General features: G+C 40.5%; 1 non-coding gene across 1 annotated transcript; it reads left to right on the forward strand.

Moving 5' to 3' along the window:
• Positions 1-795: 795 nt before the first annotated feature.
• On the forward strand, positions 796-933 carry LOC119929059. The gene has a single exon (XR_005451203.1). It is a non-coding gene; the product is annotated as a small nucleolar RNA SNORA7 (small nucleolar RNA).
• The last annotated feature ends 15089 nt before the right edge of the window (positions 934-16022 follow it).

The raw sequence follows: 16022 nt of genomic DNA on the forward strand, positions 1-16022 counted from the left end.
TGGAAGTCAGAAGGTTCTGGGTTCTAATCCCAGATCTGCCACTTGTCTGCTAGGTGGCCTTGGGCAAGTCACTTCACTTCTCTGTGCCTCAGTTACCTCATCTGTAAAATGGGGATTAAGACTGTGAGCTCTATGCAGGACAGGGACTGTGTCCAACCTGATTTCCTTGCACCCACCCAAGCACTTAGTACAGTGCCTGGCACATAGTAAGTGCTTCGTAAATGCCAGAATTATTTTTATTATCATTATGGCATAAAAGGCAAGTGTACAGAATCTCAATGGGATACAAAGGCAATAGATCTTAGTACAGTGCGCTGCACACAGTAAGCACTCAATAAATACGATTGAATGAATGAATCTGTACAACTGGAGACTCTTTTTCGTTTTTTTCCCCCTGGTTTCTTCCTTTTATCAGCTTTGGGAGGATTCTTTATCCTTAACAAGAAAACATTGCTTTGTGGTTCTTGTTTTATAGATACTAACTACCCCAAAATGATTCTAGGTTGTCTAATCAAGTTCCAGAATCTAAAGTCAAATATCCGTAGCTCTACCCTTCAAGCTGTCCAGTATTTGTTTTTCTGAACAAAATGATTTAAATGGACACTTAAAGAGAGTATGGTTAAAGTTACTTACAAGTCATCGGAAGATTGAATGATAAGCCTTATAAACTTTCCTTCCTTACAATTTCCTCAAAGCCTTTGTTTTCCCATTACACACTGTGAAGAGCAACACTGAATGGGAGACTGAGCAATAATAATAATAATAATGATAATTATGGTACTTGTTAAGTGCTTACCCCTCTTGGGGTCGCACCTGGAGAGTTTTCAGTACTCTACCAGTCCCAGCTACAGGAGGGAGAGTCAGCCAGAGGTCTACCCATTCCATTCCTAGCTTGGGCAATGGCTAGCGAATGGAAGGCAATCTGCTACAAGTCAAAACTCACCTGTGCTGGGCAGCAGTGGCATGGGAGAGTCGAGGGCAGAGATTTGAGTTTACTGCATGGAAGGTGGAGATGGTGAACCACTTCTCTATTTTTACCAAGAAAACTCCATGGATACAGTACCAGAACGATTACAGATGGAGAGCAGGGCATTCTGGGAGAGATGTGTCCGTGGTGTTGCTATGGGTCAGAAATGACTTGATGTCATAAGACAAGTTAAGTGCTTACAGAATACCAATCACTTTTCTAAGTGCTAGGGTAGATACAAGTTAATCAGGTTAGACACAGTACCTATCCTACATGGGGCTCACAGTCTTAATTCCCATTTTACAGTTGCAGTAAATGAGGCCCAGAGAATTTAAGTGACTTACCCAAGTTCACACAGCTGACATGTGGTGGAGCCAGAGTTAGAACCCAAGTCCTTCTGACTCCCAGGCCTATCCTCTATCCACTCAGCCACACTGCTTCACAGTGAATATACTAGGGTCAGGACATTAACCCCAACTTGCACATCTGCCCTTCCCTCTCTGCACCTGGTTAAGTGGGGGTCAGAAGGGGAAAAAATGTGGGTTCAGGTGCCCCAGAGTTATGTAAGTATCAAGTCCCAGAATGCTGTGGCACCTAAGCTTCAGCTACAGCTCCAAAGAGGAAGGCCAAACATTTAAAATGAGCAAATGAGTGTTGGTAGGAAGTAGGCTACCCAATTTAATTAGAATAGTCCCAATTCAGGGACATTTGTATATTTTTCTAAAATTGTTTTGGGCAGCTTTTTGTCATTTAGAGCTGTACATGATCCCTAAGTCAGCCTTCCAGTACTGTCCGCTCCTCTTTCCATATCCTTGTAGTTTAAATCCAGCATGCTTAACTAATTTAAGCCTAATCATTTTTCAGTAGCAATTGTCATTAAAGTACTTCATGGCATTTTGTCTTCCCCCATTTTATTGTAAAACTCTCAAGGTTCAGAACAGGTCAGGACTACATCTATTGTATGTTTCCCTAAAATAGTGCTTAACAAATACTATAAAAAAAGTGATCAGATAGATAGAGCTGATCAATTTATTTATGTGTATACCTATATAGACATGAGACCTCACAGTCTGTAGCACTGTAAATCCCTCAAGGGCCGGGATTGTGTCTACCAACTGAATTGTACTTCCCAAATGCTTAGTAGAGTGCTCAATAATATCATTGGTTGATTGCTTGATTGATCCATCCATCATCTACTTAGATCACTGACTTGGGAATAAGAGGGCCACTGATGATCCTCATGGATACTGATTAGAAGGCACACCAGAGGCTATGCTGGGCATGCAGAATTACTGTAATGACATCATGCACACCATTTTGCAGAAGTAGGTCTGAGACCCCTCCAATCTAGAGCACTCCTCAAAGAGTGATCCCTGACTCCCCCTCCTCCCCCTCTTGTCCCACAGCATGATTAAAAATCACATCTCTCCAAGAGATCTTCCTCAACTAAGTCCTCACGTCCCCTACTTCCTCTCCCTTCGACTTAGTCTACACACTAGGATTTGTACATTTCAACACTTGACCCCACCCCCAGCACTTATAAGGGGAAAGGGAAGAGGAGGAGAGGGGAGAAGAGGAGGGAGAGGACAAAGAAGAGGAGAGAGGGAGGAGGAGGAAGAAGAAAATGGAAAAAAAGGAGAAAATTTATCTTTCATTGTAGATGGTAGCATTGGAGAATTGTGGCACCATGGTCTCAAGCTTCTAAGTTCTTCTCACTGTGTAGACAGCCCATAAAGGCAGCTAAAATTGGGGTTACTGAAACTCGAGCTGTCACAGTTGGATTGCGCTCACATGGCCTTAGGGTTCTATGTGAGAGTTCAAAAAGGCTTCACTTGACAAAGGAAAACAAATGTATTCCCTCTACCACCCACAACTAAACCTCATTTAATAGCCTTGAACATCCCCATGGCAAAATGGGGCAAAAGAGGGGATAAAGTTGTTCTTCTTTTGAGAGCTCATGGAAAAATCAAAGCATTTTTAGCTATTCAAGCATACAGAGGGAGATGATATTCACAAAAAGTAGAAACTGTCATGTATTCCACTATACAAATGGCTAAAATTTCCTCTGTGAAAATGATGATTTTCAGCCTGGGGCAAATTCATGGCACTGGGATTTCATTGTTTTTATTGTGAAAAGCTGCTGTTGTCAATAGATGCAAGAAATAATTTCACCTAAGGACTTTTTCATTTGCAAAAACTGTTATTTACAGAAATAACAGTCTCTATCAGGAAATATGCATGAGGGAAGGGAAGGGCAGCAGTAGGTTTCAAACACAGCTCAGCTGTATTACATAAGTCACACTGCAATATCACCCTAATTAGAGGTGAGAGAGTCTGAAAGATCATTTAGAACCATTGCAGATTTCTTTGACTTCCAGAGTTCCTATGCTGGATAAGTTTTTATGGAACTCTTTCCATTTTTCCCGATCTTAAATATAAAGGAAGGAGAAGGAATTGGGATATTTATCTTTTGTAAGCACAGCAGTCTGCAACCCAAGTTAAGACCATTTTGTGAAACAATAAAAAATTTCCAAATGTTTTTCAACCACAAACCTCTCTGGGATCCTCTCACCCTCAGGTATTTTCAGTAATCGAATCATCAAGTCTGAATAAGGGGCAACACACAAGGAACTGTGAGTAATAAATACATATTTTGCCCCGAGAGTCAGTACATTTATTCTCATGTGGCTCTGGTAACCTTGATCCACCCAGGAAGGATATATTTCATTTTTAAGAGATGATTTTGAACTGTGTCTATTGTTTTCTTTCTGAAACTATATTGCAAGCTCCATAAAGCCAGTGTCATAAACAAATGGCACACACACACATATTCTCTCTCTCACTCTCTCTTGTAGGGATCCTTTTAGGGTTAGATGTCTTCCCGACCTGTGTTTTGATCAGTAATCTTACCTATATGACAAATATTTCTTTGTTTTTCTCCTTAAATATCCATTTCCAAGCTCCCTGAGAAAGTTGATGAGCCTCTTCAAAAACCTTGGTTTCAGTTATAGGTGTAACATTTACCACACTGCATACTTTTCATGTGTATTTTTATTCCATACATTTCAGATGATGCCTGACCAGGCTCCTTGCTATCTAATGTTTGAGAGTCTTTTGGTCACTATTTCAGATTTGGTAGACCCCCTCTGATGGATAGATGGTGACCAAAGGAATTTCAGTTTATTCTATGTCTATAATCTTACATACCATAGTAACCCTCAGAATCTGATAGCCTCTTCCCCTTAGAAAAGATGAACAGTAGGTTATGAACTGTACCACTCTGAACAAAGGTAAGATTTTGCTTGCTTTTCATCCCTCCTTAGTCTTTAAACATGATCAATCAGTCAATCAATCAATTGTTTCCATGGAGTTCTCACTGTGTGCAGAGTACTGAATAACTCTTGGGAGGGTATAATTCAACATAGGTGGTAGACAAAGTCACTGCCCTCAAGGAGCTTAGAGCATAATGGGAGAGACATTAATTAAAATACATTTCAGGCAGGCAATGGGAGGCTTACTTACAGGCTTGTTTTAGAGAGCAAGTCCAAGTGGGATGTGCAATTTCTTTTTTGACTAGCATTTATATTTTTCCAAAGTGTTTTCACATCAATTATCACATTTATAATCAAAACATTTCAGTGAAGGATTGAGAGGCAGATATCCTCATTTTACTGAAACTGGGACGTTGAGAGGTTAAATGATTTGCCCAAGGTCACACAACAACCAAGTGGCAGAGTATGCACTAGAATCCAGGTCTCTCAACTCCCCTGTCTACACTCTTTCCACTGGTCATACTGGCTCTGATTAGATTAGATCTATAAACCTAACATGACGATGGCTCAAAAAATATGGATTTAAGTCAAATAAAATGGCCACTCAACAAATGCCTTCTGACTCAAATCATTTGCCTCCCACTCCTTAACCATAGATATCCTTTCAAAGGTCAGTTCTGGGTCTCCTTCCATTCTCAGTCTGCACTAGCAGCATGGCTTAATGGAAAGAGCACGGGCTTGGGAATCAGAGGTTGTGGGTTCTATTCCTGGTTCCTCCACTTGTCAGCTGTATGACTTTGGGCATTGTAAAATGGGGATTAAGACTATGAGCCCCACCTGGGACAACCTGATAACCTTGTATCTCCTCCAGTGCTTAGAACAGTGCTTGGCACATAGTAAGCCCTTAACAAATACCATCATCATTCTCCCTCTTTCTAGATTGTAAGACCATTGTGGGCAGGGATTATCCCTCTTTATTGCTGAATTGTACTTTCCAAGCGCTTAGTACAGTGCTCTGCACACAGTAAGTGCTCAACCAATACGATTGAATGAATGGATATGCTCCCATCACTTTTTGACTAGTACCTCTGCACAGAGGACTCCCAAATATCCCTCACTACTCCTGACCTCTATCCTTCTCTGCAGTCTTGCTTCTCCTGCCTCCAGAAATCTCTATAAGGCTGTTCCATCTGCACATCAAGTTGAATATGATCCAAAACCGAACTCTTCATCTTCCCTCCCAAATTTGCTCTTCCTCCTAACTTTCCCATCACTATAGACATCATCTTCCTCCTTCTCACTCAAGCCCACAACCTAGACATTATCCCTGATTCCTTTTCTCTTTCAATCATATTCAACATGTCATCAAATCCTGTCAGTCTATCCTCACATTCCCAGAATCCACCCCTTCCTCTTCATTCAAACATCACTCTGGTCCCAGCATTTGTTGCCTCCTGACTTGATCATTGTACCAGCCTCCTTACACACCTCCCTGGCTCCATTTTGTCCCTGCTCTAGTTCATATTCCACTCTGCTGCTCACATCATTTTTTTAAACCTTATACTGCACATCTCTCCCTGCATCAAAAACCTACAATGGTTGCTCATTCCTCTTTCCATCAAACAGAAACTCCTAACCATTGGACTTAAAGAACTAAATCAGCTTTCTTGTCACTGCTGTCCTCACTCCTCTCCCATTACATCCCAGATCTCAAACTCCACTCCTCTCAAGCCAACCTACAACTGTACCTCTTTTATGTCTCTCTTGCCAATGTTCACTGTTGAAAGAGAAGGGATCCTCTGATCCAATTTTGTTATTTATTTCTCCTTCAGAAGCCAACCAACTGACTGTACCTCTTTAATGTCTCTCTTCCCGCTGACTTCTTTTCAGAGTGGATCTTCATCCCCTTCACATTTGGTAGAAAACTATTAGGACCTTCTGAAATCACATCTCTAGGAGGCCTTCCCTGATTAATTTATCATCTCCACATCTTATGTTCTTCAACTGCCACATTAGCTCTTCCATGTTCTGTACCAACTTCAATACTTACACCCTCCCCTTCCACTTAGGTACATATGACACTTCATTGCTTCTTCAAACTTATAATTTATTTCAGTGCCTGTCTCCTCTACTAGGCTGTGAACTCCCTGAGGGCAGGGATCTTGTTTACTAACTCTATTGAACTCTCCAAAGTGCTTAGTGCAATCCTGTATACTAAGTTAGTATTCACTAAATACTACTAATTGATTGTTTCCTCTCCACAGATTCTCTTCTTTATTCATTACAGTTGAGTGCTTGACTCCTTCACTCCACTGAGACTGAACCCACTAAAGTCTCCCATGGTCTTCTTATAGCCAAATCCCATAGACTCTACTCTGTTCTAATATTCCTTTACTTCTTGGCTACTTTTGACACTGACCACTCCCTCCTCCTTGAAATTGTATCAAGCTTTTGTTTACTAAGATGGTGCAAACCTAGTTTTCTTCCTACCTCTCTGACCATTCCTTCTCAGATTTTTTGATGGCTCCTCTCCCACCTTCTCCCCTAACTGTTGGTCTCAGATAATGCTCTGGTTTGGGTCTCCTACTCCTATCACTCTACACACACTCCTTCAGGAAGCTCATTCATTTATATGATTTCAGCTACATCTCTATGTGGATGACTCCCATATCTACCTTTCCAGGCCCAACCTCTGTATTAACCTTTAATTCCCATCTCTTCTTGCTACCAACACATCTCCATTTGGATGCCCTATCCACAAACTTAAACTTTTTAAAACTGAACTACTCTTCTCCCCCCTAAATCTACTCCACTCCCTAACTTCCCCTCTTCAGTTGTTCACATCACCATCTTCCCTGCCCCAGAAGACCGCAATCTTCCTGGCTACTGTAAGTTTATAACATGTGACAATTTCAATGTCAGCATCCCAATCCTTTCTCCTAAATATACTTCTGTATAATCAGATTTCTGAGACTCAAGAAAACATGGACTTATAGTATACAGAGAATGTGATAAATGGCAAAATCCTGCATAAGGTATTTATCTACAAAAGATTAGGAACCTGCCTCTTCATCATGTGTGGTTTTTATTCTTTAAATTAAAGCACTCATGGCAGTCAGATCAATTACTATCAAATGAAAGTAGTCTTCTCCCCAAGGAGTGCTAAAATGTGATAGAAGAATGTGATATGATGATCTTCTGAATGGTCCTCAAGCAAGAATATTCTGCATCCCCCCTTTTCTTTCCATTCTCCTATTCCACAGGAAGTAAAGGGATCACAAGATCCATACTGCCTCTGCCCCCTCTTTCACTAGGTCATTTGGGATTCATTATCATCAATGGCATTTATTGAACAATTACTATGGGCAGAACACTGTACTAAATGCATGGGAGAGTACAATACAACAGAGTTATCATTAACACTCAGTCTGCTTACTCTATCCAATTCACACCATCTGGCTCAGGGACTTCTGCATTCACTTTTCCCTAGCTCACCTGTGGCTCATTTCCCATACCTGTGATGGTGCCTGAGCATCTGAACCAGCCAACCTCTTTATGAATGCAAAACAAATTCATTCCAATTATTCAAAACCCATAAGCCCACGTTTTTGAGGAAACATTCACTATCAAAAGAAAAGGAATCCTCAACACATCCCTGATCAAATTTGGTCACTTATTTATCTAGCACAGTGAGTACATACATTTATACTCTAATAGATGTTTATATGGGCCTCATTTGTTATTTACATGGGAACTTTTGACTCAGCTTTATTGGAGTTACAGTCTAAATTCCCTGGAGAAAAGGCTTTGTTTTTTTAATGGTCTGCTACCCCAGCCTATCGCAAAGTATTATCTGCCCAAGTGTGATTCTACAACTCTAACAATGACTTGAACATCTTTCTTAAAAATGGTTAACTTTGGGAGAGCTGTAAATTCTTAGTACCCAAGATAAATAGTATGGTAAATATCGCTAGATGGCATTTACCAAGAATTTGCTATAATGGTTTATCATTCCTGAAAACAATCTTGATTTCCTTTTCTCTGAAGAGGGAACTAGAACCAAGGTATAGAAAGAATAGAAGGCATCAAGGTATAGAAGCAGCATGGCCTAGTGCAAAGAGCACAGGACTGGGATTCAGAAGGACCTGGGATCTAATCCCATCTCTGCTACTAGTCTGCTGTATGACCTGTGGCAAATCACTTAACTTCTTTGTACCTCAGTTACCTCTTCTGTAAAATGGGGATTAAGACTCTGAATCCCATGTGGTACATGGGTTGTATCCAACCTGATTAACTTGTATCTACTCCAGCATTTAGTACAGCACCTGGCATACAGTAAGCACTTAACAAATACCATTAAAAAAAGTATACAGTGGCTAAGACAGGTATGAAAATGCTCTGGAAGGGCATAAATTCTGTTTTCATTGTTGATGTTTTCTGGGCCAAATTTTTAAACGTTGAAGTTCATTCACAGCAAAGCTCTGTAGCATGTAAATTAACAGCCTCCTCATTTGTTACTTTTTGTTAGTTTGTTAGTTTTTCCCACCAGTGTGAGCTAGATCAAGTAGAGTAGATCTAGATCAAGTAGAGTAAAGGGAAACTAGAAGAATCTAAGCTTTGCCATACTCAATGGCCTCTTTAGGATGTTGGTTGTTGTGGCTTCTTGTAGGGAAGAAATCTAACTTTCATTTCAGTTTCACAGTGGAACTAATTGCCGATACCTTTCCTAAAGGATGTTATCTTAGTAAACATTCTTGAAAACCAAAGTTGTCGGTGGCAAATGGGTCAATTTTTCTCTTTGCTTTGAGAAACCAGAAACCTGGTCAAACAAGATGCTTCCACTGTGGGTTTAACTAGAATGCTAAATTATTATTATTATTATTGAGTGAAAAGAAAATGCCAAAAAAAGGCTATAATGGCCAGTAAAACATGAGAGCTAATTAAGCCAGAGGTGATGTGACTGGAAAAATAATGTCTGCAATTGTGCAGAAAGCCTCTCAGCAGTCCGGAAGTACAGATTGTCAGAAAAATAGAACAATTTCTTATACTAACAGATTAAAATATTTGCCTGCAGACAGCCTTGCATAATGAGGAAAAGGCACGTCGTTCATTGCAAATCTCTCTGTGGTTACATGTCTCAAAAAAGGATGTTTTTTCAAGGCTAAGAAGTGAGTATTTCTCTAAGGAACCCTCCAATTCTGGGTTAAAAGCTGGTGTAGTCTGACTTTTCTAACCTCAGCCCTTATTCTGCTCTGCCTTGGACTCTTCCTCTCTCACCTCTATCTTTTGCTCCATCATTTTTTTTTTCCCCACTCACATTCCCTAAAAAAGCAACGAAGAATAAAAATGTGGTAAGACCTGCCACCAGCACCTATGCCCTCCGGTTCCAAGCTGACAAAAATGTCAAGAAACTGACAGTAAAATATGCGAATGAAATCCCTTCAAACAAGAACAAACCCCAGACTATCTGGTGCTTTCACCACTCTGTGTCATGGATTCAAGCAGAAACATTAGTTCCTTTCTTTGCTTGTCAGCTCTATTAGCTTTAACATTGCTTGTTAAGTTTTACACCACACAAATGATGCAAAGAATACAAAATAAAGTCATCGAAGTCTGAAGGAATGAACAAATAAGTACACAGGCAGATAAATCACTGTAGAGATCTGATAGAGGGATCAATACACAGCTAAAAATTAAAAAAAAAAAACTGTTGCACCTTTTTGTTCACAAGATTGGGGGCAAAATAACTCACCTAACAAGTAATGTAAATATCCACCAGATCCATTCTAGAATTCTCACTAGAAAATAGGTCTGCCCTTGTCTTTCAGGCAGTCCTCAAATTTGGATGTTTTGAGTTATGACAAATGACACTTTCAATATTTCTACATTTAAACGTATTTCAGCTTAACAGACACATTGAAATCAACTTTACAACACTGGACTCCTAAATGGCACTAACTTCAGAGGTATGGTTGATATTTTCATTATTATTATTGTTAAGTGCTTACTATGTGCATTCACTGTTCTAAGCTCTCGGGTAGATACAAGTTAATCAAGTTGGACACAATCCCTGTGCCACAAGGGTTTCACACTCTCAGTAGGAGGGAGTAGGATTTAATCCCTATTTTACAGATGAGGCAACTGAAGCACAGAGAAGTTAAGTGACTTGCCCAAGGTCAAACATCAGGCATGTGGCGGAGCTGGGATTATAGCCCAGCTCCTCTGACTCCCCAGACTGCTCTTTCCAATAGGCTACACTGCTTCTCTATGGGGGAGGAGGACAGTTTGGGAGACCTGGAGAAATGTGGAAACCATTTTGAAAGCTGAAAAGGGTGCAGAAAGAATAGAGCGTTTTTGAGAGGCTCAAGGGGTGGAGTGGGAGAGCCTGGTTGGGGGCTGAGAGGGCAAGTCATCTGGTTACCAGTCAGAGACACTAGGTAGACTTGATGTATTCATTCTACTTTAGATGAAGTAAAAATCAGTTATGGAACATCTCTGACTCGATAGTACTACATTAATGGAGCTATATTATTTATTCAACCATATTTATTGAGCACTTACTGTGTGCTGAGTGCTGTACTATGTGCTTGGGAGAGTACAATACAACAATAAACAGTGATATTCCCTGCTTACAACGAGTTTACAGTTTATAAGCGGGGAGACAGATATCCGTACAAATAAATAAAATTACAGAAATGTATATTAGTGCTGTGGGGCTGGAAGCCAGGGGAAAACAAAAGAGCGATGCAGAAAAGAGTGGGAGATGAGGAAAGGTGGGGCTAAGTCTGGGAAGGCCTCCTGGAGGAGATGTGCCATCAGTAAGGCTTTGAATGGGGGAGAGTAGTTGTCTGTCAGGTTTGAGGAGGGAGGGCATTCCAGGTCCCTGGCAGAGGCAGGTCATGGACTAGGGGTTGGCGGCGAGATAGGTGAGATGGAGGCACAGTGAGAAGGTTAGCACTAGAAGAGCAAAATGTGCAGGCTGGGTTGTAGAAAGAGAGAAGTGATGTGAGGTAGGAGGGGGCAATAGTTGACTGTGTAAACAGTTCTAGGCAACTTTCGTAAAGACGTGGTATCAATTCTTAGTTAGAACAATTCCCTGTTCATAACATTGTTCCTATGAGAGAATTGATTCCAAGTTTTTGTTTCCACTCAAGATGAAGTTTACAGACACTGAAATCTGATTGCCTTTTGACACATTGCTAGATTACTATCTACTAAAGTGTGTTATCTGGGTTTGGGTGATATGGGGGATAACCCCTGGATATTGTGAGGTGGGTTTGAGTTTCTCCTTTAAATGACAAATTACACACAGTCCATATCATTTGTAAAAGCACTCCATATTTCCCCTACCACCTTCCACTTTAACCTTGATGATATTTTTAAGCTCCTTGAGGGCAGTGATTGTCTCCAACTCTATTGTACTGCACACCCTTAAGAACTTAGTTCAGCGTTCTGCACATAGTAAGCACTCAATAAATATCATTGACTGACTGACTGGTGAAAACTCTCGATTTGGTGAAATTAAAGCAAGGACTCTAAACCTCAGTCTGTGGTTTTGGGAACCTTTGTTCGTAAATTTGAAATCCCTTTGAGAACAATGGGCAGGTAACCTTTCCAGCAAGTCTGGAAAATACTCCCTGCCTATTGGTGGTGGCAAACTGTAATAGCCATCAAGACATTAAAACCCACTCTCAGAATTATTCAGAACGCATCTACCCGCAAAACTTGGATTTTCAGTACATAAACAAGGAAGTCTGGTTGGAGAATCAGCATGGCCTAAGTGGAAAGAGCACGGGCCTTTCATTCATTCATTCATTCAATCGTATTTATTGAGCACTTACTGTGTGCAGAGCACTGTACTAAGCACTTGGGAAGTACAAGTTGGCAACATATAGAGACAGTCCCTACTCAACAGTGGGCTCACAGTCTAGAAGGGGGAGACAGACAACAAAACAAAACATATTAACAAAATAAAATGAATAGAATAGTAAATATGTACAAGTAAAATAAATAGAGTAATAAATCTGTACAAACATATACACAGGTGCTATGGGGAGGGGAAGGAGGCAGGGCGGGGGATGGGGAGGGGGACGAGGGGGAGAGGAAGGAGGGGGCTCAGTCTGAGAAGGCCTCCTGGAGGAGGTGAGCTCTCAGTAGGGCTTTGAAGGGAGGAAGAGAGCTAGCTTGGTGGGTGTGTGTAGGGAGGGCATTCCAGGCCAGGGGGAGGACGTGGGCCGGGGGTCGATGGTGGGACAGGAGAGAACGAGGCACAGTGAGGAGGTTAGCGGCAGAGGAGTGGAGGGTGCGGGCTGGGCTGTAGAAGGAAAGAAGGGAGGTGAGGTAGGCGGGGGCGAGGTGATGGAGAGCCTTGAAGCCAAGAGTGAGGAGTTTTTGCCTGATGCGTAGGTTGATTGGTAGCCACTGGAGATTTTTGAGGAGGGGAGTAACATGCCCAGAGCGTTTCTGCACAAAGATGATCCGGGCAGCAGCATGAACTATAGATTGAAGTGGGGAGAGATAGGAGGATGGGAGATCAGAGAGGAGGCTGATACAGTAATCTAGTCGGGATAGGATGAGAGATTGAATCAGCCTTGGAGTCAGAGACTTGGCATCTAATCCCAGCTCCACCACTTGTCTGCTGTGTGACCTTGGGCAAATCACCTAACTTCTCTGTGTCTCAGTTACCTCATCTTCAAAATGGAGATTGAGACTGTGAGCCTCACGTGGAACATGGATTGTGGCCAAACTAATTACCTTGTATCTACCCCAGCACATAGCTGTACCTACACCTAGATCTCATCTATCTTGCTGCCAGTATCTCAGCTACAACCAACCTCTGACCAGGAACACTCTCCTTTTCCATATCCAATAGATGATCACACTCCCCACCTTTTAAAATCTCATTAAAAAGCATATCTTTTCCAAGAGGCCTTCCCCTACTAAGCCCTCATTTCCTCTTTTCCCACACCCTCCTGGATCAGCCTTGCACCTGGATTTGCACACTTAATTCACCCTTCCCTCTCCCCCACAGTACTTATGTACACATCTGTAATTTATTTATTTATATTAATGTCTTTCTTCCGCTCTGGACTGTAAGCTCACTGTGGGAAGGGAACGTGACTACCAACTGTATTATACTGTACTCTCCCAAGGGCTTCATATGGTGCCCTGCACACAATAAGTGCTTAATAAAATATGCTTGATTAACAGAAAAACCAAAAACCCATAAAAGTGGACATGGAAAAGTCCAGCTGAAAGCCAAACTGATCACTAGATTTCCCCAATTGATTCTGAGATGAGATGTCAAAGATCTTATTTTTAAGTCCCCTAGTTTTCCCCTTTTACTCATTTTGATGGCAACTCGATATTGGAAAATTGTTGGTAATCCAGTCATGAACTAGTTATTTTAGAAATATTTGCAGATCCACCTCCCTTTCAAGTTTCATCCTTGCATTGACATAGCATTCTTTTCTCACTTGACTTGACAATTTAATCATGGGTTCGACAATAATAGGTACCACCTCTGGAAAGTTTGTATTAGTTTTTGGCCTGAGATATGAACGTTTACATTTAACCATGTCATTCTATTCTGGGAAGAGATGTTTTGCCTCGTTGAAAGAGGACTGCTCTGAGAGTAAGAGGACCTGAGTTCTAATCCTGGATCAGCCACTTGCCTGCTGTGTGATCTTGGGCAAATCACTTAACTTCTCTGTGCCTCAGTTTCCCCATCTGTAAAATGGGGACTCAATACCTGTTCTCCCTCCAACTTAGACTGTGAGCCTCCTGTGAAACAGGGACTGTGTCAAACCTAATTAACTTGTATTTTCCCCAGCACTTAGAACAGCACTTGGCACATAGTAAACACTAAACAAATACCATAATAATAATAAAACAGGCCATTGAATATAATTTTTGCCTGATTGTTCCTAGTACAATGGACTGGCCAGTAGTGACTGTTTAGGTAAAAATATACAGGAAGATAAATCAGGTAATTTAGGGCTCTGACTTTCACATCCCATCTCCTGTATTCCACTTCATTTCAGTACATCCTATTCTTTAAAGAAGAGGTGTTTAGTAAGAATGACACACACTATTTCCAGGGATTCAAGGCCTCATATATGATTTTAGCTCCTAGAAAAGTTTTTCTGAAACTTAGAGAAAGTGATTCTGATCTCTCCATTTCACAAACAGGAGAACTAAGGAGTAAAGAAATGGCATTTTCAGTGAGCCATTTTTGGAGAATTATCTTGCAAATGGGAAAACAGTTTAATTGGATTAATCTACACTTGACTACTTAGAAGAGTTGGGCTGCATCTTCAGAAGCCAACGCTTCATGGAGGCATAATTGATGTTTTTCAAGTGCAATTCAATTGCACTTGGCTTAGTAGGCACATCTGAATGCACTCAAAATTGGTAACATTTTCCCCCAAAAGGATGAACAAGAAAGCAAGTACAATTCACTTGTCCTCGGAATAATAATAATAATGATAATAATAACAATGGTATTTGTTAAGCACTTACTTTATGTCAAGCACTGGATAAGGGAAGTGCCTTTAATATTGTCCCACATATTCTAGAGCACCCCTCAAAATCTAGGATAACCAGGAATAGAACCTAGGGTTTCAGACTTACATAACAGAGTTCCAACAGCAGATATTTTCTCTCATTACAGGCAGTGAGAGCCTCACTATACCCCAATGAGATAACAGCTGTAAATGGAGTCATAAAAGTGTCATTGAAATCCAAATGCCCTATCAGTGGAAATGTCTTAAGCACATAATGGCTCCAACGATAACCCCTTAATGTTAAAAAATATATCCCTAAGGGAAGGAGACATGCAAGTCACTTTTTCAAGATGGCCACTCTGGGATTTAACTCCATATCCAATTTTTCTTTCTCCCCACCTTTTCACTCTTTTTTATTTCATATATTTTATTATTATTTTTAAAGAAGATTGCTGAGAAAAATAATGACAGTTTTTAATGTAATTTACATATGAATAGAAGAATATTTGAAGGTAATGGAAGAGAACTTCTTGTTAAGTATGAACTGCAGAACAAAGACATTCTGATTAGGAATCTTTGTGTAAGGTTACAATGTACTCATTTATTTTAGCTCTAGTTCAAACTGATCAGAAGAGGCTATGACCATTTATCTGAAAACTTTTCCTAGCATTCATTCTTTTCAGCAGTTCCACTATTTTACTCGCTAACATGGACTTGCCTGGATTTTCACATAGATAAGAATTACCTACCTCTTTTTGGAATTTCCCAGATTTTAAAATTTCTACACTGCAGTCACAAGTCTGAAGCTCTTTAAATTTGAACAACCCAGTACTGAAATAATACACCTCTAAACCACATTCAACAAAATAAAACTTAATAGAATATTTTCAAATTCATACCTTTGTCATGATAATCAAAGCATAACAACCTTAAACGCTACTTCCTTTTGTATTTTGAAATATAAAGCTGTAAGCTCTTTGTGGACAGAGGGGGTGTCTACCAACTCTACTGTACTGTACTGTATTCTCCCAATCAATCAATCATATTTATTGAGCGCTTACTGTGTGCAGAGCACTGCACTAAGCACTTAGGAAGTACAAGTTGGCAACATATAGAGACAGTCCCTACCCAACAGTGGGCTCACAGTCTAGAAGGGGGAGACAGAGAACAAAACAAAACATATTAACAAAATAAAATAAATAGAATAGATATGTACAAGTAAAATAAATAAATAAATAGAGTAATAAATACGTACAAACATATATACATATATACAGG

This window comes from Tachyglossus aculeatus, chromosome 5 (genome assembly GCF_015852505.1).
Source record: "Tachyglossus aculeatus isolate mTacAcu1 chromosome 5, mTacAcu1.pri, whole genome shotgun sequence".
Lineage (NCBI taxonomy): Eukaryota > Metazoa > Chordata > Mammalia > Monotremata > Tachyglossidae > Tachyglossus > Tachyglossus aculeatus.